Source organism: Phascolarctos cinereus, unplaced genomic scaffold (genome assembly GCF_003287225.1).
Source record: "Phascolarctos cinereus isolate Bilbo 61053 unplaced genomic scaffold, phaCin_HiC Scaffold_5;HRSCAF=322, whole genome shotgun sequence".
NCBI lineage: Eukaryota > Metazoa > Chordata > Mammalia > Diprotodontia > Phascolarctidae > Phascolarctos > Phascolarctos cinereus.
This window is the reverse complement of record NW_027555958.1, coordinates 435,231,549-435,251,425: the sequence shown is the minus strand read 5'-3', so window position 1 is coordinate 435,251,425 and position 19,877 is coordinate 435,231,549. Positions and strand designations below refer to the sequence as shown.

The following is a 19,877-nucleotide window of genomic DNA, read 5'->3' as shown; positions in this document are numbered from 1 at the left end:
CTTCTCTTTCCTTGAGCTCAGATGATGTCCTTGGAGAACAATTATCCACCCATACTAACTGGAATATTTCGGGTAGAACACAGTGACCATAAGCCTGACGGCTTCCAGTTTGCTATCTTCACAAATAAACACTCCACCAAAGCTGGGGTCCAGTTATGGGTCACTAATTTCACTGAAAGTAGGCAATGGAAAGCTTGTGTTGACATCACCTTGGAGACTTTGTACTTGGCAAAGGTAAGCCACAAATCTCACCAAATGGGCATGTCAGCAGGCCAAAGCACACAGATATTTCCATATACTTCAGGCCCCAGTAGGCTGATGTCCTGTCCCATTCATGCATTGCAGGCATCCCTGAAATGGGGTCAGAATTGCCAGGCATATCAAGTTTTGGGGGAGATTGTGACTGGGAAGTTTAATAATCACTCCACTTTGGAAATGAAGGTTGCATGGCCAAAAGTCTCAGCAGAGGTCACAGAAATGGGAAAATGGTGAGATTCTCCCCCTCCTCCATCTGTTCTATTTCCCAAATGGAACTGGGATGGAGAGTGTTAGGCTTAGCACGGAATAGGAGTCACAAATGATTTGTGGAGACCTGATCTACAGATTTCTTTTGGGTCATGGACTAGATGATCCCTAACTTCCATTCCTGCCCCCACCACTTCCCAAGCTGAAACTGCTTTCATAGACCCCTTTTAGGGCATCTGTGAACTCGGATGGGGAAAAACAAATTACATTTTTATTTCAATATATTCTTTTCCTTTGTAATCATTTCAATTCTCTTTGTAATGCTATGGATTGTATTTTATACATTTCAGAAGGAACATTCGTTCTGAGAATGGGTCTATAGGCTTCACCATATTGGCAAAGAGATCCATGGCACAAAATAAGGTTAAGAACCCCTCAGCAAACTTTTCATTTTATGTTTGGGGAATGTGAGTTCCAGAGAGGGTAAATCACTGTCCCAAAATAAGACAAGTAGTAAATGACAGAGCTGGAATTCAAACCAGATTCTCTGACTCCAAATTCTATTTTCTTTTCATTTCACACTCTGTCTCTTTGTATTCCCAGTGTCTTGTATTTCATAGGTGCTTAATATATATTTGCTGAATGGATGAATATTTTCTACTCATTTCCAGGTTTTATACCTTCATTCTGGGCTTCTCTCTAGACTGGGATTCTCTGAAAGAGCCTGGAAAAATCCTCTTCAGAAAGCCAGCTTAGTGGTGCCAGTCACATCTCCCAGAAGCGGGGATGTCACCATCAGGCTGCCCTGTGTGAGTGAGCACGCCACGGTTTGGGGCTTCTTCTAGAAGGAATCCTCTCACCCACTCTCTTTTTTCTTTTGTCGTTGGTCAGCCATTTTAGTCATGTTCAACTCTTCATGAAACCAGTTGGGGTTTTCTTGGCAAAGATACTGGAGTGGTTTATTATGTCCTTCTCCAGCTCATTTTTCAGGTGAGGAAACTGGGGCAAAAAGGGTTAAGTGACTTGCCCAGGGTCACACAGCTAGGAAGTGTCTGAGGTAGAATTTGAACTCAGGTCTTCCTGACTCCAGGCACAGTACTGTCTATCCATTGCACCACGTAGCTGCTTTTTTTCATTGGCAGGTTACTTTTTATGGACAAGGCATTCTCTTACCCATCCCATACCCTCTCAGTCTGCCGGCACCAGCTTCCAAGCTGCCTGTCCAGGTGGGGGATTTCTTCACACAAGTCACAGATTCCACTATGGAGACTTTCCAAGGTGAGAAAGTTGGCCTCTAGAGGCTTTTGTTTTAGGGTTTACATATGCAGTACTCCTGCCCTATGGGGATCCTCCTATGGAAATCAGTGGCATCTGTCAAATTAAATAAATTCAATTCAGCTAGCATTTATTGAGTTAGAAAATGGTGTCTTGACACCTTGCACTGCTTTTGCAGAGGTGGAGGTCTCTGGGTGAAGAACATTGCACATAGCACAAGATTCTTTAGCTGGGTTAATCAGTTTTATTGATTTCTTCCTCTTCCTCCTTTTCTTTTACAACTTCTTCATTATGAGAAATGATTCTCTGGGAGGGAGAGAGTACAGACAGAAATCTAGGCAACGTAAAAACAAAATATATGCATAAGAATAAGTTTTTTAAAAAAGAAAAGAGCAAATTCTACCTTGGAGTGTGGTGGAAAGAATACTGGATTTCAAGTCAGAAGGTGACTATGTAAGCTTGGCCAAATCACATGACTGCTCTCTACCTGACTTTCCTTATCCATAACACAAGGGGATATAACTGGAAGACCTCTGAGGTCCCATGCAGTTTTGAGGACCTGCTGTCTTACACTAGGGCCAGCCTCAGAATCATAGCCTTCATGCTCTACCATATCCTTCCTCTCTGCCTTTCTATAGGCTCTGCCCAATGCCTGGAATATGTCTTCACTTGGGCCCCATAGAATGCCAAACTTCCTTTCAGGGTAAGCTCATGGACTAGCTCTTATGGGAAACCTTTCTTGACTCCCTCACTGCAGCCTCCTTTCTCTCTTCAAATTATTTTATACAACCATAGGCTTGGAATTGGTAAGGACTTTCGAGGTGATACCCTCCTCATCTTACAGCAGAGGGAACTGAGAAATGCCCAAGATCACACAGCCAGTAGTAGTAGTCCAATCCTCTGACCTCTGATCCAGCCCTGTTTGCACTGTATCTTGTAGTCTCATCTACCATACTGTATCACTGAGTACTGGAATCAGTTTCCTTTATCATAAAATGGGGGAATTGAGCCACATGGACTTTAAGGTCCCTTCCAGGTCCAAATGCTATGGTCTTCAATGAACAAATTCTCACTGTTTTATCTTATTCCCTCAGCTGACTGTTCAGTCAATCAAGAGAAGATCACCACTTTCAATGGAAGCCAGTATAGCTATCCCCTGCTTGCCAACTGCTTCCACATCCTAACCCAGGATGCCAGCTCCGAGCTGAGGTTCCCGGTGTTGATAAAAACAGCTGAAGGGTCTGCTGACCAAAAGGCCATCAATGTCAAACTGGTCAATCAGTAAGCCATTCCAAAGCTTCTGGGTAGAGATGCTTTACTAACAGAAGGTCACTGCAGTCATTTGAGAGTGGTTCTGGTTTGTCCTGAGAAATGAAGAGAGAATTATAATTTTATATGTCTTCACAAATGTGGAAGCAGCTTATTAAATCATCTACTTGGAAATTCTGATGGGCTAAATTTTCCATATGCTGCTCAAATGCATATGTTCTTTCTATTACAATTACCTTATGCCATATGTTGAGCATCATTTAAAAAACACCCTTTAATGAACTAGGGGCATGGACTCATTTTCTTGTTAGCAAATGTTTAAACAGTCCAACTCACCTCTCTATCTCTTTCTCTTTTCCCCCCTTTATCTCTTTCTTTCTCCACCCCCATCTCTTTCTAAAGTGACATTGACATGTATCCTGCTCAAGGTTGCCTTTGGCTTCAGGTGGGTAGCAAAGAGATCCCCCTGAATGGAAGCATCATCCTCTCTGGCAGTGGTGAGTATTGCCCTCTTCTACTGGTCCTTGTTTTTCCTCTTCTATTTGTTAGAAATGGAGAAACATGCCAACCAAGACCATGACGTAACCTGGTGGTGAGAGCTCTGATTCACCTTAGTTTCCTTATCTGTAAAGCGATGGTCCCTTCTGAGGTCCCTCCCAGACTTAGATATAGGATCCTTTAATCCAGTGATTCATGCCTGGAAGCTGAGCTCCCTTCCTTCAGTTCCTCCAATTAGTACAAATGACCTCAGTCAAAGTAGCCTGCCCTGCTGCTTGAATTTTGATGCAGGAGGTCATGAGGGGACCTCCTGGGAGATTTTGAGAAAGGGACTGAGTTGGTGGGTCTTAAGGTTCTCACTAATGTAATCCATGATTCTTGGTATTTCTTTCCATTGCTTAGCATAGCAAAGACCTCAGCTGAATTTAAATTAGTACGTAATTTGAAGCCACAAGATGCCTTGAGCTCTTTGCTTTAAAAAAAAAAAAAGAAAAGAAAGAAAAGAAAATCCAAACCCAGTTAATTTCAACTCAGCTTTTCAAATCAACTCAACAAAGATTTATTAAGCATTTATTATGTATAAAATGCTGTGCTAGTTTTAGGTCTCACACTTTGATTTAACTATTACTTCTTTCTGAATTGAAGGATACAATTTTCCTTCTTATTAAAGATCACATTGAATTTTTCTTTTTATCTTTTAGAGTCACTTGTGTCTATCAAGAATGAAAGTCAGGGATTCTCTCTTTCTGCACCAGAGCATGGTATTGAAAAACTTTATTATGACGGGAAAACATGCAAGGTATCTTTGTCCTTTTTTTGCCTAGTATTTTCACCTGAAATAATAAGTAGGTTCTTCCCCTTGGTCTCTAGGAAGATGCTCTGCTATAAAACCTTCCTACCTAGGAAAGGGTTTGAAGGGTGAACTCTGCCCCTACCCTAGTCCTGTAGTTTCTGCTCCCACTCCCACCCCCAAATCAGCTCTCTACCTGACCACTAAATTCGAGTGTTAATGTCAACTTGGATTATTCAGCTGCAGAAGGAAATCAGGTGTATCCCCTTCTGACTGAAGGATATTAAGGATGATGCGGCTGTTGGGAGTCTCACCAGTCACTGCCTCTGTACTAGATAGACAGACAATGTCCTATATTTCCTTCCTCACTTTACCTCCCCATCCTTCAATGATGTGACCTCTCTTTTCTAAATTGTTATCAGGTCCATATTTCTTTCTGGATGATTGGAAAAACATGTGGCCTGTGTGGACAGGCAAATGCAGAAACCATCCAGGAATTCCAGATGCCCAGTGGCTACATAGCTAAAGATGCTGTGAGCTTTGCTCGATCTTGGGTTCTGACAGGTGGCCCCTGTTCCACAGGTATGAAGACCTACCTTGGGTCTCAGCCGAAAGTGAAAAAAAATAGCTTTTAACACAATTGAGATTTACTGACAAATAATATTGCTTTGGATATTATATTTTTATGACATTACCTTCCACAAAGAAGGAAGTTTTATAATATCCAACTAAGGAGTCTCTTTCCTTGGAGATCTTAAAGGAGAACAGACAACCATCTGTCTTGTGTAGTTTAGACATTCGCCAGATGTTAGGGGGCTAGATGAGTTTATATCTTATAGTTCCTTCCCAGGATTCTCTAATTCATGGAAAATAGAACTCTAATGGATTGCAAGCAGTTACAAAGTCTCATGCATGGCTGACCCACCAGACTTGGCTCTTTAATAATAACTGATCTTTGAAAGCAAGAATTGTATTCTTTCTAATCGCTCCATGTAGATTCATGAGATCATGTATTCAGAGATGGAATCTTGGAGATCGTTCAGTCCATTTTATAGATGAGGAAACAGAGGCCCAAAGAAATGGTGACTTGTACACAGTCCCATGGCTGTAAGCAGTAGTACTAAGTGCTCTGACTGGAAACCCAGTATACTCTCCAAATATGTCAGCTTCCTCACATAGTGCCATGAATGCTTGCTGAAGGGGCATGCAATCCAATGAACTTTCAGTTGTTTGTGTGGGTGGAAGGAAGAAGAAGCTTGGCCAGTAACAAGCAGTGATTTTAGTTATTTATATCATTCTATCAAATACACCTGTACAACTCTCTCTCTCTCTCTCTGTCTCTGTCTCTCTCTCTTTCTCTCTCTCTATCTCTCTGACATGCTCTACACAGACTCCATACTTATTCCTAAACCCAGGCTGCCTTGGCCTTGATGTTAGTAACTTGATGGTAGAGAGGATGCCCAAGGTTGACATATTTTCTAAAAAAGTGGATAATGAACTTTGCACTACCTATCTCAAAAGGATATCATTAGGAAAGTTATCAGAAGGCTTAAAGTACAATACAAATGTGGGTTGTTACTATAATTTCTTTTGGACCAGTCTTATAATTGCATTATGGAAGGAATGCCAGGTTAGGAACTTTCTCTATCAACCCATATTGGTACCTTCTCTGCAACCTGAAATAAATAAACGAATGCATGAATGAATAATAACAACAGTAACAATAACAATGATAGTAGCTAGCATTTACACAGCATGTTAAGGTTTACAAGTGTTTTACATGATCTCATTTGATATGATTGGCAGCGTAGCTGCTATCATCATCCCCATTTTCCATAGGAAGTAATCTAGCTTAAGAGATATTAACTCTTGGAGAGTTGATGAGGGTACTGGCAGTGAATGACTTTCTCCATATCATATAGCTAATATGTGTCAGCAGAGGGACTTGAACCCAGGTTTTCCTAAGCCCAAGGCCAGCTATCTACCCTACTGCTATTACTATTGTTCTTATTCTTAATTTACTCTCACACTAGTGCCCAAAGAGAGCTCTAGAAAGGCTCATGGACACAATTCTTAGACTCATCAAATTTCAGAATTAGAGGGGGACCGCCTCCATTCATTGTTCATTCAACAAATATTTATTGAGTCATATTTGATGCAGCATGATCCCCTCAGAATCAGGAAAACTTGAGCTCAAGTCCCGCTGAAACACAGGAGGGAGGAGCTAGAATTAGAGGAGCTGGGTTCGAATTCCACTCTTTCCACTTTCTTCTTGTTTGACCCAGGAGAAGGTCATCTAACCTCCATGAACTCTGTAAGAAAAGTGGGTTGGTATAAGATGGTCTCTGAGGTACTTTCTAGCTTTTGCTCTAGAGTTACATTTCTGGAAAAGTGACTTAGCCTCTCAGTGTACTTAATAAATGCTTATCAATTGATTGAGCAGCTAGGTGGTATAGTGGGATAGAGTGCCAGGCTTAGAGTCAAGAAGACCCATCTCCCTGAGTTCAAATCAGGCCTTAGACATTTACTAGTTGTGTGACCCTGGGCAAGCTGCCTAACCCTGTTTGCCTGAGTTTCCTCATCTGTAAAATGAACTGGAGAAGGAAATGGCAAAACACTTCAGTATCTTTGCCATCAAAACCCCAAACAGGATCACAAAGAGTTGGACATGACTGAAAAATGACTGAACATACACAAAACTGCTGGAGTCTTCTCCTCATGAATTCCCTATGACAATGAAATCAGAAGTCTAATTTTTTAAAATGACATATTAGAGACTGTGAGGATACAAAGAGGTATAAGATGTGTCCTCTGCTAAGAAGTTTACAGTCTCAGCAGGTGGGCAGGCAGAAAAGAGAAAGCGCTTTTTATAAACAATAGCAGACAATAGCAGATTAAGGGAAAGACAGTCACCTTGGAGTTCGCCTGTCTCCACTGGCCCAAAACCAACCAGATGACAGATCTCATGTTCTTGACTGTCCCATTATTTCTGGCTTCCTCCCTCTCCTTGTCATTCCCACTGTGATCACCTCAGTGCAGCCCTTCCTTACTTTTCATTCGCACTCTTGGCCAAGCCTCCTAATCAATCAGTCTCTCTTCCTCGCCTTCAATTTCCTCTAATCCATCCTACGCACCACTATCAAAATTATCTTCCCAGCGCAGTTCTCTGTGAGCTTCTTGGGAACCTAGACTGTCATTTTAAAAAATATTGCATGCCAACACCTAGTACTATGCCTTGCATAGAATTGGTCTGTTGAATTATGAGTGTGGTATGGAGAGCCACTGGAAGACCTGGATTGAATTCCTCCTAAGACACTTAACTATCCTGTGACCCTGGGCAAGGCACCTAACTCAGCCACAGTTTCCTCATCTGTAAAATGGAAGTAATCATCCTACCTCTCAGAGCTGTTGAGAGGATCAAATGAGGTAATATGTGTAAATCGCCCAAAGAAAGATAAATGAAAGCACTATATAAGTGTTTGTTGTTATTGTAATCGTTGTTCTTATTTAAAGTACTTTAATAGTAATGAGATTATATATGTATATATGTGTATAATTATATATTGCTTTGCAATCCCTAAAGCACCATATAGATATTAGCTAATATTAATAATTAATTATAATAAAAATAATAATTATTAACAATATTAATGATAACAATAATAGTTTATCTCTGCCAATGTCATAGGATACCAGAGATAGAGTCAGGAAGATCTGAATTCAAATCTTCCCTCAGATACTTACTAGCTATGTGTCCCTGGGCGAGTTGCTTAAAACTCATTTAGCCATAGTTTTCTCACCTGTAAAATGGGAATGATAATAGCACCTACCTCTCAGGGGCGTTGGGAAGATCAAATGAGATCATATGTGTAATGTGCCCAAAGATAACTTAACATGAATTAAGGCACTGTATAAATGTTTGCTATTATGGCAGTCATCATTATTACTTAAGGTTTGTCAAGTGCTTAAAAGTAATGAAAATTCATATATAATTATATATGTATATATTATATTTAATTATAAGTATATATTATATATAGCATATATATATGATATGTATTATATATTGCATATAAAACATTATATATGCAATATATGTGTGTGTGTATATAATATATATTATACATGTATATATGTATGTATAACATATGTATATATTGCTTTGCAATCCTTAAAGCACTATACAAATATTAGATAATAATAATGATAATAGTTTCTCTCTGCCAATGTCATAGGATATCAGTGATGAGTTAGGAAGACAAGACCTGAGTTCAAATCCTGCCTCAGATACTTACCAGGTGTATGTCCCTGGGCAAGTTCCTTAAACCTCACTCAGCCTCAGTTTCCTCATCTGTAAAATGGGAATAATAGCCCCAGCCTCCCAAAGGTGTTGTGAGGATCAAATGAGGTAATGCATGAAAGCATTTTGTAAGCTTTAAAGCTAGCTATTAATCATTAGCTACCACTTCTACTAGTGCTACCATAAAGAATCTTATCAAGGAGCTTGTCTAATCCCATCATTTTACAGCAGAAGACAATGAAGAGTTATCGACTGAGTGGCAGTGTTTCAAACTCAGATCTTCTGATTCAAAATCCAGTGATCTTTCCAGAACACTTGTCCCTGTAAGAAAAGGCAGCTAGGTGGCACAGTGGATAGAATGCTTGACTTGGAGTCATGAAGACCTGAGTTCAAATCCCACCTTTAATAAATGGCTAGTTCTGTGACCTTGAGCAAATCACTTAACTTTTCTTAGGCTCGGCTTCTTCATCTGTAAACTAGGGATAATAGTGGTGAGGATCAAATGAGATCATTTCTATAAAACACTTTGCAAACTTTAAATGTAAATGCTAGTTATTGTTATAAAAACATCTCACATTTCTATAGTGCTTTAAAATCCTAAAGCCCTTTGCATGTACAACTAGAGTCCAGCCTTCCTACACCCTAGCTGAAGGAACGTCTTCCATGTATCAGGCCTCTTTGGCTGGCAGGTGCAAGAGCAGAGTGACCCTTCCTGAGGCCAAGGGAGGCAGACAATACTTTGCAAAGGCTGCCCAGCCCATGCCCCAGCCTGGTTGAGTTTGAAGTGTCATGGAGTCAGGGGGCTAACTCTGGGCTGGTTGCATGTATAATGGTTCTGCCCGTGGAGGCCCTTGCCCACCAGGGTTTTGCTGCTGTGGCTTTAGAAATCATATCAAAGGCCAAGTAGGCAGGAAGACAGGAGGGGGTAAGGAAGAAAAAATGCAAAAAATCTCTGGAATTCACTATGGTTTGGTTGCAGTCTGCCCCTTTCAACACAAATTCATGAGACTTGAGAAGGCAATTTACCTTCGAGGAGAAAATTCTTCATGCTCATCGGTGCAGCCGGTGTTGAGATGTCTGAAAGACTGCAGAGTGGGCCAAACCACCACCACCCTTGTTGGCTTTCATTGCCTTCCAATTGGTAAGTATCCCTAGTGGTACAAGAAAGCAACGGGTTCAGCTTATCCTTATCAAGAAAAAGAACCAGATGGGGAGACTGCCCCATGTCCCGAGAGCACTTACCAAGAGCCAGGAACCATTAGCAGCAAGAAGAATGGATATTACCACCAATAAATGAGCCTCCCTGTGCAGCAGGAGACATGGCCTGCCCAATTCTGAGCCGCATGGTCAGGATCAGGGGTATGTAGGTAAAGAGTTAACAGACAGATTTGGGATGCGCACAAGACACACTTTTACATTTAATCTGTGTTATCAGCATTTTCTACACCACTTTCTTAAGTCTAGACAATAAACAAAGCAATAAATTGAGCCTTGATTTGTAGAATCTGACAATTTCCAAAGTATAAATACTCACACTGAAAATTTAACAATCTCTCATGGGCCAATTTGTATTGGCTTCAACATACCCTTGGTAGATGGTTAGGAATAAGACACCTGGCCAGAATGCCCAAAGGAGGTATTTGACACACTTGTCATCCCACCTCCCATTCTTCCCCAGTTTCCCATCTATTGGTGCTCCCTCTTTCCCAGAGTTCATTGTCTCCATGATGCTCTTTGTCTATCTCTGCTTTGCACATGCTGGCCTCTGCTCCACCCTAATATCCGAGCCCACCAATTAACACAAATGTGGAATAGTTTAATCAGATATATTAATTACATGGGATCCTAAAATTAGAGCTAGAAGAGGACTCAGAGGCCACATATTCTTACTCCATTTTCAGATGAGGAAACTGAGGCCCTGGATGATTAAGAGCTACTTTTCTGAGATCTTATAGGTAGGTAGATAGCCCTAGGGATAGGCCTCCAACCCTTCCTTCCCAAGGGATATTTTCAGCGTGAAAGACAGGTTTGTTAACATAAATTTCTACTTGAAAGAATTTCAGCCAGGGAGACATTTTAAAATGAAAATTTTCGGGCCTCTATGGGAGGATATTTTTGCCAGGTACTCTCCACCGCATTTCCCAGGTGCCCCTCGTATCAGACCTGGGCGAGGGGAGGTTTCACACACTCCTCTGCCTTCTCCTCTGAACACACAAGAGCAGGACAACTTTGAGAGTGCCTACCTTACTCAGGCACTGTTAAGGAGATGCATCGATACGGACACCTTGAGCTATGTGGTTACATAACCAGAGAGTTTTAAATCTCAAGGAGAAATTATTTCAATAGGCTTGTTAAATACATTCCAAGGCAGATATATCTGAGTAATAAAAATGTAGTAAAGACAATGATGTTCCGGGGGGGGGGGCTGGCTTGATTTAGAATCTACATTAAGCGTTGTCTGAGTGCTCCGGATGACTTTGTTCAGTCCTGAGAGAAGGGAATCCTCCTTCGCCCTTTCTCCACCTGAGTTGGTTTTAATCTGCTATGTTTATTGCCTTTGAGCACAATGTTGGGGGTCACAGGACCCTGCACCTAGATCCAAATGGGAAATCAGTGACCTTCTTGTCCAACCCCCTAATTTTACTGGTGAGGAATCTGAGCATAGGGAGGTAATAATAATAATAATAATAATAATAATAATAATAATAATAATAACTAACGTGTATATAGCACTTACTATATTCCAGGCACTGTGCTAAGTGCTTTACAATTATTATCTCAATTGACCTTCACAACAATTCTGGGAGGTAAGTGTTATTATCATCCCCATTTTACAGATGAGGAAACTGATGCAAAAAGAGGTTAAGTGACTTGCCCAAGGTCACTGCCTCCTGATTCCAGAGCCACTGCTCTTTCTGCTAAGCCTTCTAATTTACAAATCTCTTCTTTTTCTTCCTGGACAGATTCTGATGCCCAATTTGCCATTGCACCATCAAGGATGGAGCTGAAGTCCGAGGATGTGGAGGAGAAAATTGAGGTTCCTACCCAATGTTCCTGTGATGAGCCGATATGCCTGGCATGACTTTCCAATAGCCTTAGAATCTCTCTATGTGGCCACCCCTTGATGATGCCTTGCCCAGGCTTCCTGGATGGGTTTATCTGGGTCTGGCACATGCAACTGAATTTATTTATATACCTAAACGTGATTTTCTAAAGAAATGAAAATGTTGACCTTTGTGGAAACAATGTACTATTCATCTCAGTATTTGATTATGAATAAATGTGTGAATATCAAAGGAAACAGATTTATTTTTTTCTGATTCCCTTTACCAAAAGATGGAAAACCTTGGTTCACTCAGTGAATGCCCTTCATATTCACTCCAGTGGCTCACAAATGAAGTCTTTAGGGGGAACACATACATCGAATAGGACTTTGGGATAGATTATACAAATGTCTGTCATTGAGGTGCCACATAAGTGAATTTTCCAGATAACTGAAGCTTATCCCCTTTCATCCTCCAAATTCATTTAGTTTTAAACATTTTTGGGAGAAATCTTTCTTTAATATGTTCCTCACGACTGCACCCACTTAAACAGAGAGTGCTAAACCTAATTAACTTTCTATTGATGACTCAGCAGCATAATTGACTCTAACAACTAGAGTTGTCCAAAAGAAGAATGTGCCACTGTCTTGAGATGCGATGAGTGCCCCCACCTTGGAGGCCTTCAGCCAGAGGCTGGATGTCCACTTGTTGGATATGTTAGAATGGGGATTTTTTCCCCAAGAATGGGTTGAACTAGGAGACAGCTGATGTCTCTTCCAACTTTTTAGTTCTATAATTCTGGGATCATTATAAAAACCAATCATTGCACTTACTATAAAACAGTGATGCCTGGTGGCCATTAAGTTGTGTAGGGTTACCCAGAAAATCAGAGTTGCAAGGAACCTCATGTACAATCTAATCTAGTCCATATATAACCAAGGGCACCTTCAACACCACCACTAACAAATGGTCATTCATCTTCCTTCCACTTGAAAAAGCTCCAGAAAAGGGGAACCTTCATATCTCCCAAGGCAGTGTATCCTTCTTGATTCTTCCACATTTTGAAGGATGATATTTTTACTAAACCAAGTCAAGAAGTTATTGCCCACTCTGTTTTGGGAAAAGAGAGAGCCCCAGATCTCTCTTGAGGATAATTCAAATCTCCCATCACAGTTATATCATGCTTCTTTGCCAGGCTTATAATCAGTTTCTCTAACCACTCATCTATTTCTTCTTCCTGACCAGATGGTCTATAGTATACTTCAATGACATAAACTCTTCTGTTTCTCCTTCCCTTGATCTTCACCCAAACGCTCTTAATCATTCTTCCCACTTACTGATTCCTACATGTCCTCACGAGTATACTTTATTATATAAAGATTCCCTTACTCCCTTTAACTGAGCCTGTTTCCTTTGAATAAGTTGTACCCATCCAGAGCCATAATCCACTCATGAGTTTCATCTCACCAAGTCTCAGTGATACCTACGAGGTCGAATTTACCCCCTTGTGTGAGGACTGTTAGTTCTTCTTGTTTGTTGTTTAAAGATTTCTTCTAACTATATTATTTGTCCCTATGTGAAACACCAGTTAAAATTGGTGGCTGTCACAATGGACAAGCCTTGGGAAGTTCCTTTCAAAAGGAAAAGGGGTTATTAAAGAGTTAGTGGAGTTACAGTATATGTAATAGCTAATAGCTAGCATTTCCATAGTTCTTCAAGGTTGCAAAGCAATTTGCAAATATTATTTCATTTGATCCTCACACTAACCCTGAAAGGTAGATGCTATTACTATCCTCATTTTACAGAGGAGAAAACTGAGGCAGACAGAGGTTAAGTGACTTGCCTGGAGTCACAAAGCTAGTGTCTGAAGCTGGATTTGAACTCAGGTCTTCCTGATTCCAGGCCCAGGGATCTGTCTGTTTTGCCACCTTGCTGAATATCAAGAAGATATATTCATAGAGGAAAACTTGGGAGTCTGAGTGGTGGGGAGTGGGGAAGACAGGGAAGAGAGCATTTGGATGAAGATCAAGGCAGAGACAGGACAGCCAGGTAGTACAGAGGATAGAGCAATAGTACTTGGAGTTTGAATCCTGTCTCAGATACTAGCTGTGACATCAATAACTCCCATTAAAAAGGGCTTTAAAGTTTTCAGAGCACTCTGTTCACATCATACTTTGGACTCACAATTCTGTGGTCACATGGATTACAGGAATTAATCTCCCCATTTTATGGACGAGAAAACTGAGCCTCAGAAAGATTCCATAACATGGTCACGTGGATAGTAAATATCATAGGCAGTATTACAACCAAGATCTTCTTGACTTGTGTCTACAGAACAAAATTTGTCCAAGACGATTTGTGGTAGTCTCTTAGTGCCATTTGGTAAGAAAGGGATTGAAATACAGGGTCGGCGGGGGGGGGTGGTAGTGGTAAACTGCTGAGAAAGAAGAGAATAGCATTAACTCTTTCATTTAGCCAGAAATTTCCACTATCTAGAAAACTCCTTTCTTTGCCATTTATTAGTTAAATAATAACTACAGCACATTTCCAACATCCTAGCCTCAGCAGAGATATTTTGGAATGGTTGCTTAAACCAGGCCTATTCACATGGACCCTAGACTTTGAGATTTGCACCCAGAGAACACAATGTTGGTCTTATACATTGCCTCAGTGGTCAATGGAAAAAGGAAGAAAAGGGGAGGGTGTAGAAAAAATGGACAAGAAAAGAGGGCAAGAAAGAGATGTCTCTTCTAATCCTCTGATCCAATGAACATTTGTTAAGTGGTTACCATAGGCAGGATCCAGCCCTCCATCAATGATGGTCATAAGATAAAACATTTAAAGCTCCAAGAGCATTTAGAAACCAGGAAACTGAGGCACAGAGAGTTGGAGTGACTCACTTAGGGTCACACACCTACTAAGTATCTGAGGAGGGATTTAAACTCAGGTCTTCCTCACTCTCAGAACAACACTCAATCCACTCTACTACACCAGAGACAAATAAAAGAGTTTGTTCTGACAAACAAGTTTGTATATAGATTTGAGCTAATGGAATTTATTAAAGGAACCAGAGCTTTGATTTATGCCTCACCTCACTCTAGCAAAACAAGAAAGCCTTTTTGTCTCAAATTTAAACTATCATTAATGTCTCTAAAATGCATTAGTCCGCTTTCCTGGCTTGGTAAAGTACAGCTGCAATAATTTTTACAATTAGCAAGGGAAGACTCCCTTCCCTAAAGACTTTAAGTCCCCTCCCCATCCCCCATCCAATAAACTCCACAGATTCTGTATTACCTTAGGGTCAACAGAATTCTTCTTATTGATAATTAAAGTTCTGTAAAATCTGGTCCCATCCAAATTTCAAGTCTTCTTTCACATTACTGCTCTCCAAGCACTCTCTACAATCTAGTCATAGTGGTCTACTCGCTGTTACACACACATGACTTCCCATCTCCCATCTTTTGCACCATCTTTTGCACCATCTTTTGCACCAGCTGTCTCCCATCCCTGGAATGCCCTCCCTCCTCGCCTCCACTTCTAAGAATCCTTGGCTTCCATAAGAACTCAGCTCAAGTACCTCCTTCTGTGAAAGGCCCTTTTTGGTCCCCCTAGGTGTTAGTGCCTTCCTCCTAAGAGATGGGCATGTTCGCTTCCCTTTTAGAATGTAAGCTCCTTGAGAGCAGGGATCGTTTTGCATTTTATTTTTGTATCCCATTGGCCTAGCACAATGCCTCTCGCAGAATAAATATGTAATAAATACCTACTGCCTTGTTAAAAACCATCCCAACAAGGAACATCCTCATTTTGTGATGCATGAATTCCTTCTACAAAGGCATCAGGGATCCCCCAAACAAGCGTGGCCCCTGGCTTCTTCCCAGGCTTTTTAGGGCCCAAGAGAAGCACCTTCTTTATGCCTGTTTTGATCAAACAATGGAAATAACACTGTATGGGCACAGCTAGATGGTACAGTGGATATAACGCCAGACCTGGAGTCAAGAAGACCTGAGTAGTTCAAATTCAGCTTCAGATACCTACTGGCTCCGTAATCCTGGGCAAGTCACTTAAGGATGATTTGCCTCAGTTTCTCCATCTGCAAAAAATGAGGATAATAATCACACCTACCTCTGTTGTGAGTTTCAAAGCAGAAAATATCTATAAAGTGCTTAACATTGTGCCTGGTACATAACAGTGCCACATAAATGTTAGCTATTATTATTAAGATTGTAACAGAGTTCAAAAGAAATATTTATTATAATCAGAAGATTTGGCAACGGTAGTACAAAAAGAGAGGGAGGAGAATCAAACAGAACTTAGGGTTCAAGAGAGAAGAGAGTGTACTCTCTAGACCCAAACCTTTATGTGGTCTAAGTAGATCTCCTTGTATCTATACCCCATCCTCTTTCTAAAACTCTTCAATTATTTTCTTACTTCCTCCATCAACTTGATCCATCAAAAAGCACCTGCTGATTATCATTTGTACTAAGAACTGGAGATACATAGGCAAAAAACAGTTCATGCTACAAGAAGCTCACAGTCTAATGGCGGATACTATGTGCAAACAACTATGTATAAACAAGATCTATATGGAATAAATTGGAAATAATCAACAGAAGATTATCTCTGATTGGACTGAAAACTTAGGAGTCTAACTACTCCCTTCTTTCCTTGGATAAGTAAATCCACAGCTATGACTTATTGTCATTGACAATCTAAGCCCCCCCAAAGTCTCTCACACTTTCTCCATGTCCAAATGTCTACCAATACCCTCCTACCCAGAATGCCTGAGTCCAACACTTTGTGCCCCTCCAACCAAGCCCCTTGGGTCATTGGCATCCTTAATGAAAAAACAACCAAAAAAAACAAAGAGATCACGGCAAGCTCTATTAAGCAGAAAACTCTTACTGACTTGCCTTTTTTTTAAATCTTCAAATGTCAAAAAAAATATTATAGAAAGACATTGAAATGTCTACTGAAAGGTTTGAATCTCTGCAAAAGTAATCAAAACGAGCAAACCTCATCTTGCATTTGCAAAGGCAACTCTATCTATGGAATAGGTTGTTTGTCCATAGTGATTAAAAATAATATAGAAAAAAAAAACCAGACTGCAGAGCCAAACAGCAAGCCAAAGGAGCTGCAGAGGATTTATTCTCCCTTCATAGCCTGCTGGAGCTGGGAGCTCAGGATGGATAGATTGTTGTTCTCTCTTGTGGGTAAGTTCTTACGTCCTTCCTCTCCATCACGTCCACTGGAGTGCAGAGAGAAATGAAAAAAAGCAGCACTTGTCCTTAAGTCACACTGTTTCTCACATTATGCTGCTGATTTATTTTAAACAGGGGGCAAAAATTATGCTATCGGAAAGTCTCCTTCTCATTTCTTGTGGGTATCAGTGGAACGTCAAAATAACCATGAATCCAAAGCTCATTCATGTTTTCCCTAGCAGAGCCAGAAATCAGTCCCAGCGGGGGCAGAGACAAGATCACAGATTCAAAGCAGGAAGGGGGCTCCGAGGCCAGCTAGCCTGGGCCAGCACCTCCTCTCCTCGATGAAGTTTCATTCTCCCCTGTGGAAAAAGGCAGTGGCTACCCCCTTCTGCCATCCCTCCCCTCAATACACACATTGAGGGGTCAAGCTACAGAAGGAAAAGCAGCAGTTGGGTGGCCTTTTTTTTCTGGTTACTCCTTATCTAGTCCTCGTCCTTGATTCTGGGGACAAACCTTTTCTCCCTACGAGTACCTGTATTTTAAAATTCAGCCTGCTTGGATAGTTTCAGAGAACCTGCTTAGCACTGGACTGTAATCAGAGTTTTCAAATCCTATCTTTCACTTTAACATTTACTGGCTGTGGGACAATGGGGTATGCCACTTTACTTTCCGAGTCTCAGTTTCCTCATTTGCAAAATGAAGGGGTTGGAATTGACGGCCTATGAGGTCCCTTCTAGCTTGAAATTCAATCAGTCACATAATAAGCATTTATTAAGTGCTCACTATGTTTCAGGTACTGTGCTAGGTACAAAGACCAAAAAAAAAAAAAGCACCAGTACCTGTCCTCAAGTAGTTAAATATATTCTAAAGAAGGCAAATACATGTAAAAGTTTATTTTTAAAAATTACAGAACAAAATACAGGAAAGGCCTCCTGTAGGCTACGATATTGTAGTTGAATTTTGAAGGAAATTCCAAGAGACAAAAGTGAGGAGAGAGTATGTTCTAAGCATGAGTTTGTGCAAGGGCAAAGAGAGGAGAAATGGAGGGCCATGGGTGGCAAAGAGACAGATCAGTTCAAATGGATTGTAGACCAGCAGAAGGGCAATAATATATAATAATTCTAGATAGGTAGGCTGCAGTCAGGTTGTAAGGGGCTTTAAAGGCAAACAGAAGAGTTTGCATTTGCTCCTAGAGGTCCTAAAGGGGCAATAGTGCTAAGTAAAGTTCTTGGTTGGGGGGTTGGTGATGGTAGGGGAAGAAGAGCCTTAAGTTTCTTAAGTCTTAAGTCTCCAGTTTCCAGGTAGATACACTGTGACCCTTGTTGTGGGAAGAAAAAGTAGGAATTCATGAGATGCTTATTCTCAAAGAAGGAAGAGCCAGAGATCAGATGAATTTTAGACTAGGTAGAGGGAAGGGTGCTATGAATTCATGGCACACCTGAAAAAATCCTGAGGATTTCTGCCTTCTCCCATCAGTTTAAGGATGACCAAAAAGATTATTGCCTCCACACTGCAGCTTGCCATCAGGTCAGAGTCTGTCTGCTCTTAGCCCATCCTGACCTCTAACCCTAAAGATATAATTATGGAGGAGCGAATCACAATGATTGGTCAGGAAAGATTTAGTAAGACTGGGAGTGAAATCGACCAGCAAACTAGCCATCAGTGAAGTGTGATAGCATAAGGACAACCACACTGTCCGTACCTGAGAGGAGTCACCTTCAGAGGGTGCCAAGTCCAAGAAGCACCCTTCCATTGTCTCCTTTCTTTGCACCTACTTTGTCATTCTGTCACAAAGTGACATCATTGACGTTACTCAGAATATGGAGCTCCTAATATGGAGCTATCAGTGCCAAAAGTAGCTTATTCGTCCCAAGTCCCATTTTTTAAAAAAATGACCTCCCCAATTATGCCAAATATATTCCCTGCTCTGCCATTTCCCTCTATCCCCTTCCAACTCTTTGCCCAATTCTTCTAAAATCTGCCACCTTGTTGATGACTGTTGGGAAGGGTCTGTGAAATGCAATGGAGTTCTCACTTTCCATGAACTAGCAATTCTTATAAAACTTGATAAGCACCTACGAGGGTATCCAAATCATTTTATTGGGAGTAGATGCCTGATACCTCCTATATATGATCTGGGAGTGGTTCAAAGTATATATGGACCATGTAGCTGCTGGACACATGGGATGGGGTCCTAGGATCATTCTGGGTGCAGATGAGAGTTCCATAGACCTAGGATCAAGCCTGACGGATGAGGCATCAGAATTGGAGTTAGGAAGACTTCTTCAAGCCCTGCATCAGACACTTAGTAACAATGACTGGGACTTAATGAGCGCCTCAGACACTTAGCAGCAGTGACCTGGCTGGGTCTCTGTTTCCTCACCTGTAAAATGAGGCAGTTAGACTTGAGGCCTCTGAGATTCTAGCTCTCTGTCTGTGATACTGGGGTCCTCTGGACCATGCCTTTCGAGCCCTAGGCCTTTACATAATTCCCCATTCGTGGTACAGAATTCATAGCTTGTTCAGAGGCCATGTTTGGATAGTTCTATTATCTGCCTGGCTCAAGCTTCCTTTAGGCTATTTCATTGACTAAACTAACTGGCCAGTCACTACAGCTGATTTGATTGTTCTGTTCATCGAATTCACTGAGTTGTAGGATTGTTTTTATACAACCTCTTCAGTCAAATGAAGCACTTGTGCTAGGTGAATTTAATGACAACCTCCTCCTTTGCACAGACGCATCTGGACTTGGGAGTCAGGAAGATACAGGTTTGGCCCTGACTCTGGCATCTATTATTTGTGTCACCACCAGCACTAGTGGTCTTTGAGCAAAGATTTGATAATAACCACTTGAAGGGTATGCTATCAAGGGAATTCTTTTTCATCCACAGGGTTATCTAATGGTTTCCTTTCTAACCTGGACATTCAGCAACTCCCTTCTAAGTAAGTCCCATGAACCTAGGAGAAGTGAAGTCTTTATAAAAGACATCTGAAACAGAACTGGAAAGGCAGGTAGTTTGGTGACACAGTGGATA

At 41.1% G+C, this 19,877-nt stretch overlaps 1 long non-coding RNA gene across 1 annotated transcript in view; it reads right to left on the bottom strand.

Moving 5' to 3' along the window:
* Window positions 1-714: 714 nt before the first annotated feature.
* The window catches only part of LOC110209935 (uncharacterized), a 127,630-nt gene continuing 108,467 nt past the window's right edge, over window positions 715-19,877 (bottom strand). Inside the window, exons 2-3 of the long non-coding RNA XR_013487390.1 lie at window positions 9,624-9,748; window positions 715-3,104 (exon numbers count right to left, since the gene is read on the bottom strand). This is a non-coding gene — a long non-coding RNA (uncharacterized LOC110209935). The remainder of the gene's footprint in view (window positions 3,105-9,623; window positions 9,749-19,877) is intronic.